This window comes from Eubalaena glacialis, chromosome 12, assembly GCF_028564815.1.
Source record: "Eubalaena glacialis isolate mEubGla1 chromosome 12, mEubGla1.1.hap2.+ XY, whole genome shotgun sequence".
Classification (NCBI taxonomy): Eukaryota; Metazoa; Chordata; class Mammalia; order Artiodactyla; family Balaenidae; genus Eubalaena; species Eubalaena glacialis.
The window spans coordinates 71,051,511-71,072,223 of NC_083727.1; positions in this window are offsets into that span (position 1 = coordinate 71,051,511).

Sequence of the window (20,713 nt, forward strand, 5' to 3'; positions counted from 1 at the left end):
TAATGATTCGCAGAGAAGGGCTTATCTAAAACAGGAGTTTTAAACTGCGCTGGGGGACCCTGGTGCTCTACGGAGGCACCCAAAATGTTGCACAGGTTTAAACTGATGGGTGAGCCTGCTTTACTTGGTGGGGTTTCTCGTTTGCAGAGAGTGTGCCCTTAAAAGTGTCCGTAACGCACGGCTTTCAATCAAGGTTACACTGTCCCTACGGTGTTCTGTCAGGTGGGGAGGTGGTGGAGACTGTGCGCCCCTGTTCTTTGTGACTTATTTTGAAAGTGGGAGGGTGAGGTGTGAAGCTTTGGGAATGAGTGAACTAAATAAAGCATTTGTTCATCTCTCAAAAAAACAAAACAAAACTGATGGTAGCAAGCCTAGTTCATTTCCAAGTACTCCAAGCAAAAAGTAGGAATAAATAGGGCGATGCAGAGAGAGTTGGGGAAAGGTTGAGTACTAACTCTTCTTCCTCTCTGTCTTTAAACAATTCTATCTGCCAACAATAACATTAAAATACCCCAGGTGGAGACTCACCTCTGCAACAGACCAAGGCCCAAAATTTCCTATATTATTGTGAATTCTTACAACCATGCAAAACAGTATGATTATCCCCATTTTACTGGTTAGGAAATGACTAGGTCTTTTTCCTATTCCTTTCCGGGCCATATTATCATGTTGTGCTTCTTACAAAGCAACCTATTATCATATTAGCTAATTCTGTTAAGGGATAAGAGCACCCAGTCCACCTGCATGTACCCTTATCCTACATGGGTGCAGAGAATCACAATGCTGGCTTTGTATCTAAATCACCTACTCTTTCTTTTTTTTAAACATCTTTATTGGAGTATAATTGCTTTACAATGGTGTGTTAGTTTCTGCTGTATAACAAAGTGAACCAGCTACACGTATACATATATCCCCATATCCCCTCCCTCTTGCTTCTCCCTCCCACCCTCCCTATCCCACCCCTCTACGTGGTCACAAAGCACCAAGCTGATCTTCCTGTGCTATGCGGCTGCTTCCCACTAGCTATCTATTTTATATTTGGTAGTGTATATATGTCCATGTCACTCTCTCACTTCGTCCCAGCTTACCCTTCCCCCACCCCGTGTCCTCAAGTCCATTCTCTACATCTGCGTCTTTATTCCTGTCCTGCCCCTAGGTTCTTCAGAACCTTTTTTTTTCTTAGATTCCATATATATGTGTTAGCATACGGTATTTGTTTTTCTCTTTCTGACTTACTTCACTCTGTATGACAGACACTAGGTCCATCCACCTCACTACAAATAACTCAGTTTCATTTCTTTTTATGGCTGAGTAATATTCCATTGTACATATGTGCCACATCTTCTTTATCCATTCATCTGTCGATGGACACTTAGGTTGCTTCCATGTCCTGGCGATTGTAAATAGAGCTGAAATGAACATTGTGGTACATGACTCTTTTTGAATTATGGTTTTCTCCAGGCATATGCCCAGTAGTTGGACTGCTAGGTCAACTGTTAGCTCTATTTTTACTTTTTTAAGCAACCTCCATGCTGTTCTCCATAGTGACTGTATCAATTTACATTCCCACCAACAGTGCAAGAGGGTTCCCTTTTCTCCACACCCTCTCCAGCATTTATTGTTTGTAGATTTTTTGTGATACTTCATTGTAGTTTTGGTTTGCCTTTCTCTAATGATTAGTGATGTTGAGCATCCTTTCATGTGTTTGTTGGCAATCTGTACATCTTCTTCGGAGAAATGTCTATTTAGATCTTTAGCCCATTTTTGGATTGGGTTGTTTGTTTTTTTGTTATCGAGCTGCATGAGCTGCTTATATATTTTGGAGATTAATCCTTTGTCAGTTGCTTCATTCGCAAATATTTTCTCCCATTCTGAGGGCTGTCTTTTCATCTTGCTTATGGTTTCCTTTGCTGTGAAAAAGCTCATTAGGTCCCATTTGTTTATTTTTGTTTTTATTTCCCTTTCTCTAGGAGGTGGGTCAAAAAGGATCTTGCTGTGATTTATGTCATAGAGTGTTCTGCCTATGTTTTCCTCTAAGAGTTTCATAGTGTCTGGCCTTACATTTAGTTCTTTAATCCATTTTGAGTTTATTTTTGTGTATGGTGTTAGGAAGTGTTCTAATTTCATTCTTTTACATGTAGCTGTCCAGTTTTCCCAGTACCACTTATTGAAGAGACTGTCTTTTCTCCATTGTATATTCTTGCCTCCTTTATCAAAGATAAGGTGACCATATGTGCATGGGTTTATCTCTGGGCTTTCTATCCTGTTCCATTGATCTATATTTCTGTTTTTGTGCCAGTACCATACTGTCTTGATTACTGTAGCTTTGTAGTATAGTCTGAAGTCTGGGAGCCTCATTGTTCCAGCTCCGTCTTTCTTTCTCAAGATTGCTTTGGCTATTCAGAGTCTTTTGTGTTTCCATACAAATTGTAAAATTTCTTGTTCTAGTTCTGTGAAAAATGCCATTGGTAATTTGATAGGAATTGCATTGAACCTGTAGATTGCTTTGGGTAGTATAGTCATTTTCACAGTATTGATTCTTCCAATCCAAGAGCATGGTATATCTCTCCATCTGTTTATGTTATCTTTGATTTCTTTCATCAGTGTTTTATAGTTTTCTGAGTACAGGTCTTTTGCCTCCTTAGGTAGGTTTATTCCTAGGTATTTTATTCTTTTTGTTGCGATGGTAAATGGGAGTATTTCCTTAATTTCTGTTTCAGATTTTTCATCATCAGTGTATAGGAATGTAAGAGATTTCTGTGCATTAATTTTATATCCTGCTACTTTACCAAATTCATTGATTAGCTCTAGTAGTTTTCTGGTAGCATCTTTAGGATTCTCTATGTATAGTATCATGTCATCTGGAAACAGTGACAGCTTTACTTCTTCTTTTCCGATTTAGATTCCTTTTATTTCTTTATCTTCTCTGATTGCTGTGGCTAAAACTTCCAAAACTATGTTGAATAATAGTGGTGAGACTGGGCAACCTTATCTTGTTCCTGATCTTAGTGGAAATGGTTTCAGTTTTTCACCATTGAGAACAATGTTGGCTGTGGGTTTGTCATATATGATAGCCTTTATTATGTTGAAGTAGGTTCCCTCTATGCTTACTTTCTGGAGAGTTTTTATCATAAATGGGTGTTGAATTTTGTCAAAAGTTTTTTGTGCATCTATTGAGATGATCATATGGTTTTTATCCTTTAATTTGTTAATATGGTGTATTACACTGATTGATTTGTGTATATTGAGGAATCCTTCCATTCCTAGGATAAACCCCACTTGATCATGGTGTATGATCCTTTTAATGTGCTGTTGGATTCTGTTTGCTAGTATTTTCTTGAGGATTTTTGCATCTATGCTCATCAGTGACATTGGCCTGTAGTTTTCTTTTTTGTGACATCTTTTTCTGGTTTTGGTATCAGGGTGATGGTGGCTTTGTAGAATGAATTTAGGAGTGTCCTTCCCTCTGCAATTTTTTGGAAAAGTTTGAGAAGGATTGGTGTTAGCTCTTCTCTAAATGTTTGATAGAATTCGCCTGTGAAGCCATCTGGTCCTGGGCTTTTGTTTGTTGGAAGATTTTTAATCACAGTTTCAATTTCACTGCTTGTGATTGGTCTGTTTATATATTCTATTTCTTCCTGGTTCAGTCTCAGAAAGCTGTGCTTTTCTAAGAATTTGTCCATTTCTTCCAGGTTGTCCATTTTATTGGCATGTAGTTGTTTGTAGTAATGCCTCATGATCCTTTGGACTTCTGCAGTGTCAGTTGTTACTTCTCCTTTTTCATTTCTGATTCTACTGATTTGAGTCTTCTTTTTTTCTTGATGAGTCTGGCTAGTGGTTTATTAATTTTGTTTATCTTCTCAAAGTACCAACTTTTAGTTTTATTGATCTTTGTTAGCATTTCCTTCATTTCTTCTTCATTTATTTCTAACCTGCTCTTTATGATCTCTTTCCTTCTGCTAACTTTGGGTTTTTTGTTCTTCTTTCTCTAATTGCTTTAAGTGTTAAGTTTAGTTTGTTTATTTGAGATTTTTCTTGTTTCTTGAGGTAGGCTTGTATTGCTATAAACGTCCCTCTTAGAACTGCTTTTGCTGCATCCCATAGTTTTCGGGTAGTTGTGTTTTCATTGTCATTTGTTTCTAGGTATTTTTTGATTCCTTCTTTGATTTCTTCAATGATCTCTTGGTTATTTAGTAGCGTATTGTTTAGCCTCCATGTGTTTGTATTTTTTACAGATTTTTTCCTGTAATTGATATCTAGTCTTATAGCACTGTGGTCGGAAGAGATACTTGATACGATTTCAATTTTCTTAAATTTACCAAGGCTTGATGTGTGACCCAAGATATGATGTATACTGGAGAAGGTTCCATGAGCCCTTGAGAAGAAAGTGTATTCTGTTGTTTTTGGATGGAATGTTCTATAAGTATCAGTTAAGTCCATCTTGTTTAATGTGTCATTTAAAGCTTGTGTTTCCTTATTTATTTTCATTTTGGATTATCTGTCCATTGATGAAAGTGGGGTGTTAAAGTCCCCTACTATGATTGTGTTACTGTCAATTTCCCCTTTTATGGCCGTTAGCATTTGCCTTATGCATTGATGTGCTCCCATGTTGGGTTCATAAATATTTACAATTGTTATACCCTCTTCTTGGATCAATCCCTTGATCATTATGCAGTGTCCTTCTTTGTCTCTTGTAATAGTCTTTATTTTAAAGTCTATTTTGTCTGATATGAGCATTGCTACTCCAGCTTTCTTTTGATTTCCATTTGCATGGAATATCTTTTTTCATCCCCTCACTTTCAGTCTGCATGTGTCCCTAGGTCTGAAGTGGGTCTCTTGTAGACAGCATATATACAGTTCTTGTTTTTGTATCCATTCAACCAGTCTGTCTTTTGGTTGGAGCATTTAATCCATTTACATTTAAGGTAGTTATCAATATGTATGTTCCTATTACCATTTTCTTAATTGTTTTGGGTTTGTTTTTGTAGGTATTTTCCTTCTCTTGTGTTTCCTGCCTAGAGAAGTTCCTTTAGCATTTGTTGTAAAGCTGGTTTGGTGGTGCTGAATTCTCTTAGCTTTTGCTTATCTGTAAAGGTTTTAATTCTCCGTCAAATCTGAATGAGATCCTTGCTGGGTAGAGTAATCTTGGTTGTAGGTTTTCCCTTTCATCACTTTCAATATGTCCTGCCACTTCCTTCTGGCTTGCAGAGTTTCTGCTGAGAAATCAGTTGTTAACCTTATGGGAATTCCCTTGTATATTATTTGTTGCTTTCCCTTGCTGCTTTTAATATTTTTTCTTTGTATTTAATTTTTGACAGTTTGATTAATTGTCTTGGCGTGTTTCTCCTTGGATTTATCCTGTATGGGACTCTCTGCACTTCCTGGACTTGATTGACTATTTCCTTTCCCATATTAGGGAAGTTTTCAACTATAATCTCTTCAAATATTTTCTCAGTCCCTTTCTTTTTCTCTTCTTCTTCTGGGACCCTTATAATTCACATGTTGGTGCATTTAATGTTGTCCCAGAGGTCTCTGAGACTGTCCTCAATTCTTTTCATTCTTTTTTCTTTATTCTGCTCCCTGACAGTTATTTCCACCATTTTATCTTCCAGGTCACTTATCCATTCTTCTGCCTCAGTTATTCTGCTATTGATTCCTTGTAGAGTATTTTTAATTTCAGTTACTGTGTTGTTCATCACTGTGTGTTTGCTCTTTAGTGCTTCTAGATACTTGTTAAACGTTTCTTGTACTTTCTCTATTCTGTTTCTGAGATTTTGGATCATCTTTACTATCATTACTCTGAATTATTTTTCAGGTAGGTTGCCTATTTCATCCTTATTTTTGGTCTTGTAGGTTTTTACCTTGCTCCTTCTTCTGTAACATATTTTTTTGTCGTTTCTTTTTTGTTGTTGTTGTTGTTAGGTTGTGCTGTATTCCTGTCTTACTGGTTGTTTGGCTTGAGAGGCCCAGTACTGGAGTTTGCAGGCAGCTGGATAGAGCTGGGTCTTGGTGCTGAGATGAGGATCTCCGGGAGGTGTCACTCTGATTGATATCCCTTGGGGTCTGAGGTTCTCTGTTAGTCCAGCGGTTGGGACTCAGAGCTCCCACCACAGGAGCGCACGCCTGACCTCTGGCCTGGGAACCAAGATCCCACAAGCTTCGTGGCTCGGTTAAAAAAAAGAAAGAAAAAAAAGAAAAAGAAAAAGAAAGAAAGAAAAAAAGGAGCAGTACTATATCAAAGAATAAAAAATAAAATAGAATTAGAAAGATAAAAATTATATTAGGAAAAATAAAACTATAATTGAAACAACCACTCGCTGGGGGTTCCTCCCATCCCCTTAGGTGTCTGTGGTCCCCCTCCTGTGCCTGGTAGGTGCCCTAGTTGTGAGGAGACGCGAATTCTGCATCCTCCTAGTATGCCATCTTGACTCCGCCCTGATTACACTTAAATGCAACAGAGGGTTTCATCCCGCAGCCCAAGATGTCACCAAGCTACACGTGAGCTTCTATGTCTTAGTCTCCATCATTCGCACTTCTTCCTGCTCCCATTTCTTCCTGCTGCTCAGAGAGCACATAGCCCTCTTTGTCTTTTTGAAGAACGATTTTGAGATCCCTCCAGCTCCTTCTTGACTTTCTAAGCAAATCTGATCCTTGGAAACAGAATACCTAGAAAGGACCTTTTTCATTATCTTCCTAGCTTCTGGGTCCACAACAAATTTATTAATTTATTTATATCCATTGAAAAATATGGCATATTTTTTATTGTAATAAGAGCTTCCAAACTCTCTTTATTATTTTATTAATAAAGTTTACCACACATCTATGGTTAGACTTAGAGCTTGGCTCTCTGAAAACCAAAGCTAAGGATAGAAATACTGTCAGTAAGAAATCCAGAGTCAGTTTTAAATAACACAACAGGGAATAACCCAAGCTTATGAATAAGCCACATTCACCCAAACTTAGCCTAGAGCCTCCTTTGTCTTCCTTGGTCTAGAGTGCAAAATGGAATTTAGACTGCCTCCTTAGAGCTGGCAGGAAAAACTGAAATCTTGAGCCTCATGAGTGCTCTGTAACGTGTGCAGAACTTAGATCCCATGAAAGTTAAAGCTCCTGCCTATCAACCCGGCTGAAAAATACTGTTGATGCAGTACATGCTGATTGTTTAATTAACACATGAAGGATCTAATCCCATCCCAGCCTTCTTTAATAGCAAGCCAAACTGAAGCAGGCCAAACTTTAAAACCTAAATTCACTTGCCCTGGCCACACAAGTTAAAAGCCCATCTCACCAACACCCAACTCCATCCACAATTGTAGTAACTAGCAGCATCGCACAACACAGACACCTGCAGATGCCAAACTGGACACAATAAAAACATGGCCTGACCCATTCCAAAGTCTCAATCTCTGTGAGTGTTACTTTTCTCCCCAAGTTCAACTCCTTGTTTATTTCTCAAGATCCTCAGCCCATGTACCAGATGTTGGGATCTGGGGAGGGTCACTTAAGGACACCTCTGTTCACCATCTCCCTACAAAGGTTGAGCCTGCCCCCTGAAATTTAGACAGCTTAGAGGAGCAGAGCAGAATGTGTGCTTTCTGCAGCTGGACACATCACAACAAGAAAGGGCAGAGGAAAGGACCGAGCCAGGGGTCACAGTCAGATTCTACCCTCAAACTCTAGAATCGGAAAACTCAAATCTCTTGCCCTGGGTAGGGCAGAGTAAGGGATGTTAAGGAAAATATCTCTCTTTGTGGAAACTAAAAGTGGGTAATAAGTACTCTTCCAACTTTGATCATGAATATAGGACCCAACCTGAACTATTTAGTGTTTTTTTCCTAGGAACAGAGAAAGCAGAGAGTTGGTTTCATACAAGATTTTGACTTTCTTAGGAACCATGAATCCAGGGAGAGGTTGGTTTTAGCTGTCATATTTTAGTTATGAGAGCTATGTGATAGAAAAATAAATACAGGTTGATGGTCATATTACCAAAACAATATAAAAGTGATGCTCAAGGGTGACTTAACAACAGCAAAACCATGTGAAATTTGGGATGCTGTGAAATGAATAGCAGTTAATGATTATTTCCACTGTTACGAATTATTTATGACATTTGAAATAATAAAAATTTAATGATTGTAATAATGTAATAAACATAAGTATTTAAAGATAATTCTTATAATATTAAAGATAATTCAATAATATTGAACTTGGAATTTATTTTATATTAATAAATCAATGAGTAAACAGATTAGAGTAGATGGGAGTCTGCATTTATGAGTGTATTGATGGAAATTTTCTGCCAAAGAATTTAAACAGGATTGTTTTTCTAAGGACATTTCCTCATAGAAAGGTTTTTGTAGGTTACCAAATATCCTGAGAACTACAAAACGTTGCTTGACACAGATCCCTGGCCAAAAGAACATCAACTGATAACCTCAAGAGATTCTAGCAAAACTAAGATAGATGTAAAACATCAACAGAGAAAACAGACCTTCAAGTCACTCTAGTCCTGCATAAACAGAACCCACATGGGCATTCCACCAAACCCACAAGTGTCTCTCATTCTCTTCTTACTAAGTCTGCTCCCTCAGGTAAGGTCTCTAGCCAGTGCTAACTCTGGTGACTCACAACCAAACCATGTACCTGTCTGTAGTTGGTGATGAGATTTTGTGACAATTCTATTAAAAGTAGGAATTTCCCATCACACTGCAAAACACTATATTGTTTAATTTGACAGAATGTCTTCTTGACAGGCAGCTGTCACTGATTTTTGAGCTATCCTTCTGGAATACTTACCAGAACAATAAAAGGAAAGAAGAAATACTTCTTATCTGGGCATCACATTTTCTCTAGTGGAGACTTTCTTACTAGATAGCATAGAAACATCCTTGTAATTTGAGAAGCTAAAATATGTGTTGGCCATGAGAAAGGGCTGTTATGGACATCAGGGGCATCAGGACACAGTTTACGATGTTAAACTGTGTAGCTGTGTGCTGCCCTGGTTTAAGTGCAGGTTAGGATTAAGCCAATGTAGTTTTTCCAACAAAAAGTAATTTTCCAAGCCCTATGTTTACCTTGCCCATTCCCTTGTTATTTAATCTTACAGAAAACCTAATAAGAATGTACTTTGAAGGGTAAAGGAAGAAAACCAAACATTCCTTTTGGTACTTACCTAAAAACATATATATATATACACATATATATATATATATATATATATATAAAATATATATATTTCTATAAATTTATATTTATATATTTATATATATATGTATTTCCTCAGCAAACATTCTATGACGTTATCAATATTCTTCCTTCCAAATTCTCAATGTCCTCCATTGTGTCTTTTTCTACAGGTAATAAGTCCATCTGGGAAAAGAGTCACCTCTTTTCAAATAAGAACAAAAATAAGAACTTAAAAATTTGAGGAGCTTGGGGGATGGATGAAAATGGCCTTCCTTTCTATTCATTTAATGGCCCAAATCTGCACATCAGAACACTCTCCTTTCCCAGAACAGAAGCAGTCTCTTTAAAAATAATGTCAATTGAGACAAGTATATTATAAAACAAAGAAAAAAAGAGAAGGAAAACAAAACACCACTTCACTGCTTTCCTTACCCTAGAATATCTCCCTCCCGTTCACCTTTCTATTTTTGCGCAAATCAAGCATCTGCTTTACTGGGTCTTCACTAGCAGTAAGCTGACAACTGAAGACTTTCTGCTACCCTGCAAGCCTTCACATGGTGTGATGGGCGCTCCTCATCTGCCCACCCCTCCCCACGCCCTCTCTTACCACCAGGCTGAGTGTCCTTTCCATCTTCCCCATTCCCAGCGCTCCCAGCTTTGGCTGCCAGGCCCAGAGGATAACATACAGCCCAGGGGCTCTAGGGGCTCCCTGGGGAGTTCAGGCTTAGCACCTACCTAATCTCCAGTCCTGCCAGATCTCTCAGAGTAGCTACAAAATGGATTAAATACGTTCGAGGTCTCGTCTGGAAGTCTATCCACCAGTTATAGCCTTCCTTTCCTAAAAGAAACAGGAGGTATGCCCTTGAATCTTCACAGAGATCTTCCACCCTCACTATGGATGCACATATCTTACAAGCCATAGGACATTCTTCTTGAGGTCTGCTATTGATCTGCCTGGATCCCTCCTGTCAAATATTCCCCATTGGTCAAAGTTTTCACCATGAGGAATTAACTTTCCCCTACTTAGAGTTTGCAACATCCAGCCCTTTCTCTTTGTTCTTCTCTCACAAAGTTAGATCCCACTCCCTGAAGTAGGGTTAAATATGAGTTTGGAGGTGGCCAGGTCTGTAGCTACCAAACAGGTGTCAGAGAATTTGTGTATTTATGCTGGTGAAAATATTATATCTAGGGAAGAAAATATAATTCAAGCCCCCAGTTAATTAAACTTGGAATAATTCATTGCTAATCCCACATCTTCTGCACAGGTCAAACAAGTGGATAAAATGAAAATGTGATGGCATTCACCACCCTTCTGCCTTCCTCCCATGTCTTTGCAATTTTGGTACAGGAGGGTGGAGAGAGGAGACTTTCTTTCCACTCTTGCTACCACAGTATCCTAAACTCCACCCTTTAAGGAGCTAAAATAGGAGCATAATTATTTACTGTACACCCAGGAACTGGAGAAATAACCACAGGATGGTTTGATGGATCCATTCAGTCTGCTCTAGGATGCATCTCACCTTACAGATGAGAAAACTGAGTGAAGTAACTAAGTGCAAAGTGCCCCCCAGGACAGTGCTATTAAAAACCACCCCAAAGTGATTTCTGTAATGGAAACTAGCCATTCTGTCAAAGTAGCTATGGACTCTGTTGTTTCTGACTGTTTCAAAGTCTTTGTCCTGTCCCTAATAAATACATTCTCTTCACAGCTGGGGCTCGTAGAAACAAGAATAGTTCAGAACAGAATATCCCTATCGTTTATGATGTACTTGAAAAACAATTTCACATTGTCCCTAAAGTCACCTGTGATTTGTTTAGACTGCATCACTTCAGCGCTTCTGAAGTTCATGCATTCTTCTTTGTCACTTCTCCACTCCAACACATAGTCATTCCAGTCATCATGGGGGCAATTGAATGTGATCTACCTTCTCCCATGATCTTGGTACAACTAATACATCATCAGACTCTGGAAGTCTTGAGTTTGATGGCGCATGTCAAAGCTTAGATTAAGCCTGTTCCTAGAGCTGAATGCCATTTTAAGCTTATGAGAAGGCAACATATTCTGTTCTTTATCTTGGTGTGCTTTAGGCATTTTGCAGAGCCCTTTTCTTTTACAGGCCCGAGTCATCTTTACAACTTCCATCAAATGTTATTACTATTTGTCCATAGATTTCTGGATCCATATCAAATTTTCACCCCAGTAAATTCGTCCTAACAAAATGGATGAGAGGCTGAAAAGGCAAGAGCCACAGCCAACCCCCAAAATTCATGCCTTGAGCAAAACACAGTTCCTGAGGCTTAATAGAGATGTCACAATGATTCGGTCTCTTGCTCCTTGCCTGGAGCTGCCCGGCTCCCAACCCTGGTACCATGTGACCCTGACTTTGTGAGTCTCTTCTCTGACCTAGAAGTTGGAGAGTTTAGCTCAGTCTTTATTAAAGCCATACTCACCAGCTCCTTATATCCCAGGAATAACAAGTTTCTGAAGATGCCAGAGATCAAGTTTGCTATTTTTTGTTTATTTTGTTATCTTAGTTGTTCTCAAAATAGCTTTACTCACTTTACAACCTTTTAAGTACCTTTAAGTGTCCCATGTACATAAAGGATAGCAGTAGAAATATGAAGTGGAAAAACATCAGAGAGTCAAGATTAGTAATTAGGCATAGTTCCCAGCAGGTATAAACTTCAGGACAAAGAGAAACATCAATGTATGGCTCCACAATCTTGTGATGAACCATTGGAATTTTTGGCACTTTTGTTTTATGCTTTATGCTATTCCTCTGCTGTTACTCCCTCTACAATCTCCTGCCAATGGAAAAAGTTCTAAGAGCTAGCCTTAGCCAGTGCTTCTCAAACTTTAACGTGTGTGTAACTGACCTGGGGATCTTGTTAGAAAGTAGAGTCTCACTCGGTAATGCCGGTGGGGCCCGAGATGCTGCACAAGGTGCCAGGCGATGCTGACGCTGCCGGCCCACAGACCTCAGGTCACCCCTTGAACAGCGAGGCAGATGACAAGCTCCTGGAGAGAGGGAAGAAGCCTTACCACCGCTGCACCCACTTCCCCGATCACCCCTGACCCCAGGCCCCCATACCAACAAATCACTCACTTAGGATTTGTTAACCCAACAATCAAGGACAGGCAAGGCTCATCACCCTCTCCTGTCGTGATCACGTCCCACTCCCAAGCCCCGTGACCGTGTGGCTTATTGTGTCTGTGCAGCAGGACATCAAGTCCTCCCAATTTGGCCTCCTGTATCTCTCTCACATGTGCCCCCTCCTTCGTCTCTATACGACTGATCTAAGTTTCTCTAGGCTGTCTTCCCTCTAATCCATCCTTTCTATTTTCCGTCACATCTTATGGAAAAACCCGAACGAACTTTTTGGCCAACTCAGTGTTTCTGCCAGAATGATCATCCAAAAGCAGGGTTCTCATTGCCTTGAGAAAAAAATCGAACCCCCCAGCCTGGTAGAATACAAGCCCCCTTCACCTTCTGGCTGCTGTTCAAACTGCCAGGCTAATATCACACCTTTTCCACACGTAAACCCTGGGCGCCTGCCATGCAAAGGAGGGAGGGCCAGGCTCCCAGAAGAGACCATGTTCTTTCACCTCCCTGCCTTGAACATGCCTTAATCTCTCTCTAGAAGATTCTTCTCCTTGCCTATCCCTTCTCTTTAGGTGAAACTCTTCCCTCAAAACACAGTTCAAATGTCATCTGCTCTCTGAGGCTTTTCGGAATTCCCTTCTCTCAGGCAGCCTTCTGTCCTCTCCTGTATGCCTGACCCCTTTATGTTCTCCAAGCACACATTTTGCAATGTTTCCTTAGATTCCTTTACCTAGCTGTCTCTCTCACTAAAACTGAGGGTTCCTTGAGACAAACTGTGTCCTTTTTTTTATTGAAGTATAGTTGATTTACAATGTTGCATTAGTTTCAGGGGTACAACACAGTGATTTGATATTTTTATAGATTATACTCCATTTAAAGTTATTATAAAATATTGGCTATATTCCTTGTGCTGTATGTTACATCCTTGTATCTTATCTATTTTAAACCTAGTAGTTTTTGTCTCTTAATCCCCTTTCCCTATCTTGCCCATCCCCCTGCCCCTCTCCCCACTGGTAACCACTAGTTAAACGGTATCTTATTCGTCTTCCCGCTCCTGCCTCCACTAAAGTGTAGAACAGTGCCTGGTACCTAAGGGCTGCTCAGTAAAGTTTCGCCGCATAAATAAATGGGGAGTAACACAGCTGTAGAAATACATCCCAACGACTTGCATGCCTGGGTGCTCACGGCCCCAGGGAAACCTGCTTCCCCACCACAGATTTCTCTCACAGCACTTTGCCTGACCTCCAGTATGAGAAGACCTCCAGTACCTGGAAGGGGAAGAAGTATAAAGAGTAGACGGGGCCCCAGAAGCCCCAGTCTTGGCTTGACTATTTGGGCCTTGCCTATAAATGTCAGAGAGGAGCAATTTTAAAGATGTTATGCCAAAATTTCTTTCAGGAGATTAAATCTGGTAATAAACAAGCAAACAAATTTAAAGCTTAAAAGGTAAAGATCTCTTTTGTTTTTGTTCTTCTTTTTTTTTGTCTTGGCTAAGCACAATGTTTGAAATATTCACATGGAACGTGGGAGGCATTTCACAGGACTTATTTACGACTAACGAGTATGCGCTCCTCTGGGAAAGGCACGATGCATGTGGAGCGGGTTCAGGGCCTCTGAAACCTTCATTTATTAGCTGGGGATCAACTCCCACTCTCCTGATGGAGCCTCCTCCTATCTTCAGGCTCAGAGACTGGAGTGTGTGCCGGGTACACAACCACAGCTGCTTCCTCTTCAGGTCCGCCATGAATTCCAAATGCCCGGTGGGATTTCTTCTCCTGCAGGACTTATGCTGGGTGAGAAAATTTGCCTGGACTAGTCCTGGCACCTGTTTGGCTGTTCCTACTTGCCCTCCTCCTCCCATAAGCCAAACAAAAAACACATTTTCTGAAAGAGACAGCATCGAAGTCATTTCTTTTCAATGCTGTTCAATTGCATTTTTTTTTTCTTCACACCGATCAAGTGATGAAGGAACGGGAGACAACTCCGGGGTGCTCCACTGAGCCTCTTCATTTTGTCAATGAAGAAACTGAGACCTAGTGAAAGGGAGGGACTGAGGCAACTCTACGTGGTGACAGAGGTGGAACCAGAATCCCTGAGTGCTGGGCTAGTTCCGTCTCTAGTCACAGTATCTGACTATTAACTGTACTTTTTATTAAACTTCATGGATGTTGGAGTGAAAAGACCTGAGTTCAAGTTGAGGTCCTGCCAATTTTTAGTTCTTCTTGATAAGATACTGAGCCCAGTATTGTCACCGATAAAACAGGTAAACAATAATTACTACTCCCACAAGGTTACTGTGAGAAACAAATGCATTATGATTAAAGAAGTGCTTTGTAAAGACTAAGACATGTTACAAACATTAATTACTGTTACCTCTTTCTAACAATCAGTTTGTCAAATTTTTTGCTATGGAATTTAATAGAATTTTGTGCCACCTACAGAATGAAGACAGACTGATTTTAAAAGTATTTACAATTCTAAAAGAACACATGTGAACTGCATAAGGTGAAGGGATTTCTTTGAGCTGTAAATTTGTCTTTAGTATTTCTTTTTTGCTACTGGCCATGTCCCAACACACCTCTTAATCAGTTTCAAGTATGTCAGTCTTGAGTATGTCAAATTTGTTTTGAGAATTAGCCAGGATGTTCCAGCCGCTGGCCCTCATCCTTTCTCCTCGGTCATTTTTTGCCTTTGGGACATCTAATGCCAAGCAGAGGTTAGGACAATCAGAGTAATGACTCAGGGGAAACTCTTCACCAGGTTTCCTTGAAGATTCAACAATTCAACAGAAATTTAAGTACCAACTGTAATAACGATAACTAACACTTGCATAGACCCCACTGCTAACAAAGCCATACCCACACAATCTACAGAGGAAGGGGACTTCTTTCCCCATTTAACAGAGGAGGCTCACTGATGTAAAATAACTTTTTCAGGTGCCCTAGTGGCAAGTTCTGATACTAAATGCAGTGTATTTCCTATTCAGCACACTATTGCCTTGGTTACTCCCAAGGTTTAAAAAGAGTGTATCTTCCCAAAGGAGTATCCAACGTGTGGGTACAAATAAGGGTGGGGAGAAGAAGTTCTGAGACTTCTTGAGTCGTTATTTAAATTTGGCGAAAATCCTTATATGGTGTGTATTTATTATCGTAGGCTGTTAGCATCGTTAGTGAAGCTCAACAAGAGGCAAATGAAAGATGTTAAGGACAGTTTGCCATAACGGTTGGTTTTGCATGGATATACATCCCTCTCCCTGTCGGTGATGTGACAGCACGAAGGAAGGAGGGAACGTGTCCATGGGGACAGGCTCCAAGTCAGAAGCTGAGGGTGGGAAGCAAGGAGCATTCTGTCCGGGAAAGCCTATGAATTTCGCCCTATTTGCCAGATGCAAACAGAGAGAACTGTGAGGTTTAGACGCATTTAGCGTTCATGCTTGCCAGCTGCTGCCCACATGGGGTTCAGATCCAATCTCCAGCAACAGCTTTGCTTTCCTGTCTCACTGCACCCATGTACCCTGGGGTTGGCAGAGCCAAAGCTTTCATGATGTTTTATTGCTTAGACATCTGGTACAAGGAGAACTGTTTCCCTGGGCTACTTAAAAACCCACAAAACATGATTTGGCTGACCTCAAGTGTTCGGCGCTCAAGTGTAGCAATAACATTTAGTACGAGAAGTTGACAGGATGTCAGAAACACCTTGACTCAGACACTGCACCTCACAGCCACCTGGTTCTCGGAGCTGCTAGCAGCCGCCGTTTCCTCTTCCTGGGCCCGTTCCCTCCAGGGTGCTCACAGAAGCCACTCAAAGGCCAGAAAATGACTAGGAAGCCTCATTGGGTACTACACGCCTCTGCAGCCAGTTAAGGTCTGTATCAAGGCGACTTGACTGTCCCCCAGGCTCCAGATGCACTTGCCTGGGCCTCCTTTAATGAATATCCTCTAGTTTGACCCAAACACAAAATCACTGACTCTTGAGCTCTTCCTGATCTTTTCAGGCCTTCCAGGATGCTGAAGGTTTCTCCACCCTGTGTGGGAGGACCAGGCCTGGCTACATCATTTGTGGAGCCCACTGCAAAGTGAAAATGCAGGAACCTTATTCCAAAAGCAGGAGAAAACGTGCTTTAAAAGTGCTTGTGGGGCTTCCCTGGTGGCACAGTGGTTGAGAATCTGCCTGCCAATGCGGGGGACACGGGTTCGAGCCCTGGTCTGGGAAGATTCCACGTGCCGCGGAGCAGCTGGGCCCATGAGCCACAATTACTGAGCCTGTGCGTCTGGAGCCTGTGCTCCGCAACAAGAGAGGCCGCGATAGTGAGAGGCCCGCGCACCGCGATGAAGAGCAGCCCCCGCTTGCCACAACTAGAGAAAGCCCTCGCACAGAAACGAAGACCCAACACAGCCATAAATAAATAAATAAAACAAATAGTTAAAAAAAAAAAAAAGTGCTTGTATACAAACTTTGTCTTTCTTCCATGGCTTCTCTCTTCACTCGTCATGGAATTTTTTTTAATTTAGTATTTAATGTTATTATAAATAAAGAAAAAATTTTAATTTTAATTTATAGCCTGAATTTGACCATTCATCTTGATATTGTGCAATGCCAGTTTTAAATGAAAATACAAGAGCACTTACCTCATATGCAGCATCACCAAAATTACACGATTTGTATATCAGAACTGGTATAAGCATATGTATGTTTTTCTAACCGGAAGAGTGGGAAAACTGCACAAAACAAAATCACCTGTTTTTCTTTCACTTGTTTATATATGCATATATGATCTATCTTTTTGGCTTGCTGATGAGAAAGGAAGGAGCGAAATGATAAGAAACTCTGGGTTACCCCATCTTTCCCTTTTCTTCTATGTCATCATTTCAGCATAAGTGGTTGGCTAATGCAGGGAAGTACAGGAGTGGGAAACAATGTGATAGAGATCCTTGGTCTTTGTGTTTCTTAGGACGCTATTGCCTTCTTTCTGTGCTTGAAGCAAGTTCTGGTTAGAATGGAAAGCATGGATTATCAGGATTGTCATCATCTCCTCTCACTCAATCCTAGATGTAACACGCTAACCTTGTCCCCGCCTTGAGTCTCACTCATCTCCCATGCACCCTCTAATCATGGGTACCCTGTGCTGATAGCACCCTGTACTCATGGGCACCCTGGGCTCGTAGAATCCTGTGTTCGTGGGCACCCTCTGGTCATTGTATCCTGTGCTCACAGGGCCCCCTGTGCTCAAGGGCATCCAGTGTTTTGGCATCCTGTGCTAATGGACACCCTGTGCTCATGGACACCCTGTTTTCAGAGACACCCTGTGCCCATAGGCATCTTGTGCTCACGGGCCATGGTGAGTGCTATAAGCAAGTGAGGAGGGAAATGACTGACCACAAGCATATTTCACATATCTCCTTCCTCTGCATCTTTCATTGCCCCATTGTACTAAATGTATAAAGATGTAATTATCAAGAATTTCAAGATAGCAACAGCAGAACGTTAAACCCAGTTTGGGGCTCTTTTGATCACAGGTCCCTTTTAAGCGCTATTCCTCAAGGGACTGCACAGGTCACAGGCCCACGAAGCCAGCCTGAGGCCCAGTCTTGTTGGTATTTGTCCTCCTGCTGGTTAACTCTCACTGTAACGAGCCCTGGGATTCTTGACACCTTTTCTTACCATCTCCCAGATTTAACCCACTTGATGTCATGGAACTCTGAGTGGAGCAGGTATGTTAGGGCCCTCGCTCCTGCAGTCTCCTAATAGTCTCCTGTCCTGCCCCCTCTTGCTGACCTCCAGCCACTACTAGTGTTGCAAGGGAATCAAAAACAGGCAGCTTCTAGGAAACCACTTGGCAAACGCATCCCTGTGTTTGAATATTTCGGTGTGCCACCTGCAGTGTAATTCCTGAAAACAGCCAAGATAAAATATAATCACTGTCTCTGTAATGATTTACTAAAGTAACACAAGCTATGATTGTTAACATTTTCCTAGAGCAATAGATGGTCTATGAAGCATCATTGAGGCAAAGTCAGGTTTAAATCTAGAATATGCCCGTAACCATTATAAATCAGACAGAAGAGTTCAAGTTTCAGCTCTACCACTAATGATACAAGTAGCTTAGCTTCCAGGAGCCTTGGTTTTCTCCTCCATAAAATGGATCATTCATCTCACAGTATTGTTTTGAGTCTAAGGTGGTAATGACTGTAAAAGGACTTTGCAAACTCTAAAATGCTATACAGTTTGTAAGATGACACTATGATGTGAATTGTAACTTAAGTTTGGAAATAAAAAAAATCTTTAACATTAAATTGAAAAGTGAGTACTCTACCCCCAAAAGTACAAGGTTCAGAGAACATAGGAAAAGAGTCACCTCCTCTGCTCCTCATCTACCCCCTCCCCAAGGTCAGTCCCCTGCCCTATCTCAAGATCAGAGAGGAATATCCAGGCAGACTAATTTCAAAAATGGAGTTTTACAATAGCCAGGACATGGAAGCAACCTAAGTGTCCATCAATAGATGAATGGGTAAAGATGTGGCACATATATACAATGGAATATTACTCAGCCATAAAAGGAAACGAAATTGAGTTATTTGTAGTGAGGTGGATGGACCTCGAGTCTGTCATACAGAGTGAAGTCAAAAAGAGAAAAACAAATACCGTATGCTAACACATATATATGGAATCTAAAAAAAAAATGGTCATGAAGAACCTAGGGGCAAGACGGGAATAAAGACGCAGACCTACTAGAGAATGGACTTGAGGACACGGGGAGGGGGAAGGGTAAGCTGGACAAAGTGAGAGAGTGGTAGTGTATATATGGACATATATACACTACCAAATGTAAAATAGATAGCTAGTGGGAAGCAGTCACATAGCACAGGGAGATCAGCTCGGTGCTTTGTGACCAGCTAGAAGGGTAGGATAGGGAGGGTGGGAGGGAGCAAGATGCAAGAGGGAAGAGATATGGGGATATATGTATATGTATAACTGATTCACTTTGTTATAAAGCAGAAACTAACTCACCATTGTAAAGCAATTATACTCCAATAAAGATGTTAAAAAATAAATAAATAAGACTCTGCACTTCCACTGCAGGGGGCGGGGGTTTGATCCCTGGTCCTGGAAGATCCACATGCCGTGCAGTGCAGCCAAAAGAAAAAAAATAAACAAACAAAACAAAAACACTAACCTGATCCTGGGTAGGAGCAGACAAGATGAGAAATCTGGAGACTCCAGTGCGTGCAAGGAACCCGACCAAAATCTCTAGGGCTGGTTGAGCACCTGCTCAGAGTATGAACCTAATGAATAGGGAGAATGGAAAATCTGACCTCAGGATCCTACAGGGAGGTTGCCTGTGCTGCAGAAGAGGGTTCTTGCTGGATGCTGGAGATGAGAGCAGACAAGCAAGGCAAGCCTGGTGTGCAGCTCTGAAGGCTAGGGTTAGAAGTTTTCATTGAATATCTAGAGTAAAACTCAGAAGCTACTCAAGGATTCTGAGCAACACAGTGACAAGAATAGATAATTACATCTACTTTCTCTTCTCAATTTTCCTAATATGACAATGAGAGCTATTGCCCACATATATATAGAAGATTTGGATGAAACCAGTCACTTGAATTTTCCCTGGGGCTGTCAGCTCCCCTTATCTAATATTTAGCCAAATTAGTGGTATCTTGTCTAAGAAGTGTGCATAATGCCATTTGTTGTTATTCCTCTTTTTAAATTATTTAAAAGAATTCACCTCTTACAATCAAATGATTTAAAGGCTGCTGTAGAGACTATACTTCTGTTAATTCATCCCTATTTTGTTTGTTTCCCCACTCACATCACTATTGATCACACCCAAGTCCAAGGCTACTATCAAAAAATAAATAAATAAATAAAATAAAGGTCTCTGTAGGGCTAAACTCAGGCCATCCCCATCATTTCCTGTTTCCTCCCTCAGTGGGGGGAGGAAAGGAGCCTTTATCTTGCTGCCTGAATCCCCAGGGCCATGGCCTTGCTCTTCCCCTTCTCCCTCTTGCTATGCTTCTGATACACAGATAAGCCACCTAAGACTCAGAAAGGAAAACCACAAAAGAAATGCTCTAGAAAAAAGACAAGTGATTAAGATTCAAGTACATTTCTCCTATTTTCTTATTTTAAAAAAAATATATATATATTATATATATACATATCTATGTATGGCAATGATAAGGTGTTCCATTTCTCCAGTTAGTATATAACTTTACAAAAGAAAGAATTCAAAGTCAGGAAATGGAATAACAAGAGGGTTGTAATTTGATAAGGGAAAAGAGACAATTGTACCTGCCACTTTACTAAACACCAGTAATCTTGCTTTTGCCCTCTCCCCATTACAGGCATGGAAAATCTTCCCAGACCATACAGCCTACTCTCATTACTGCACATCCTATTGCTGTCTGCCTATCTAATTACCT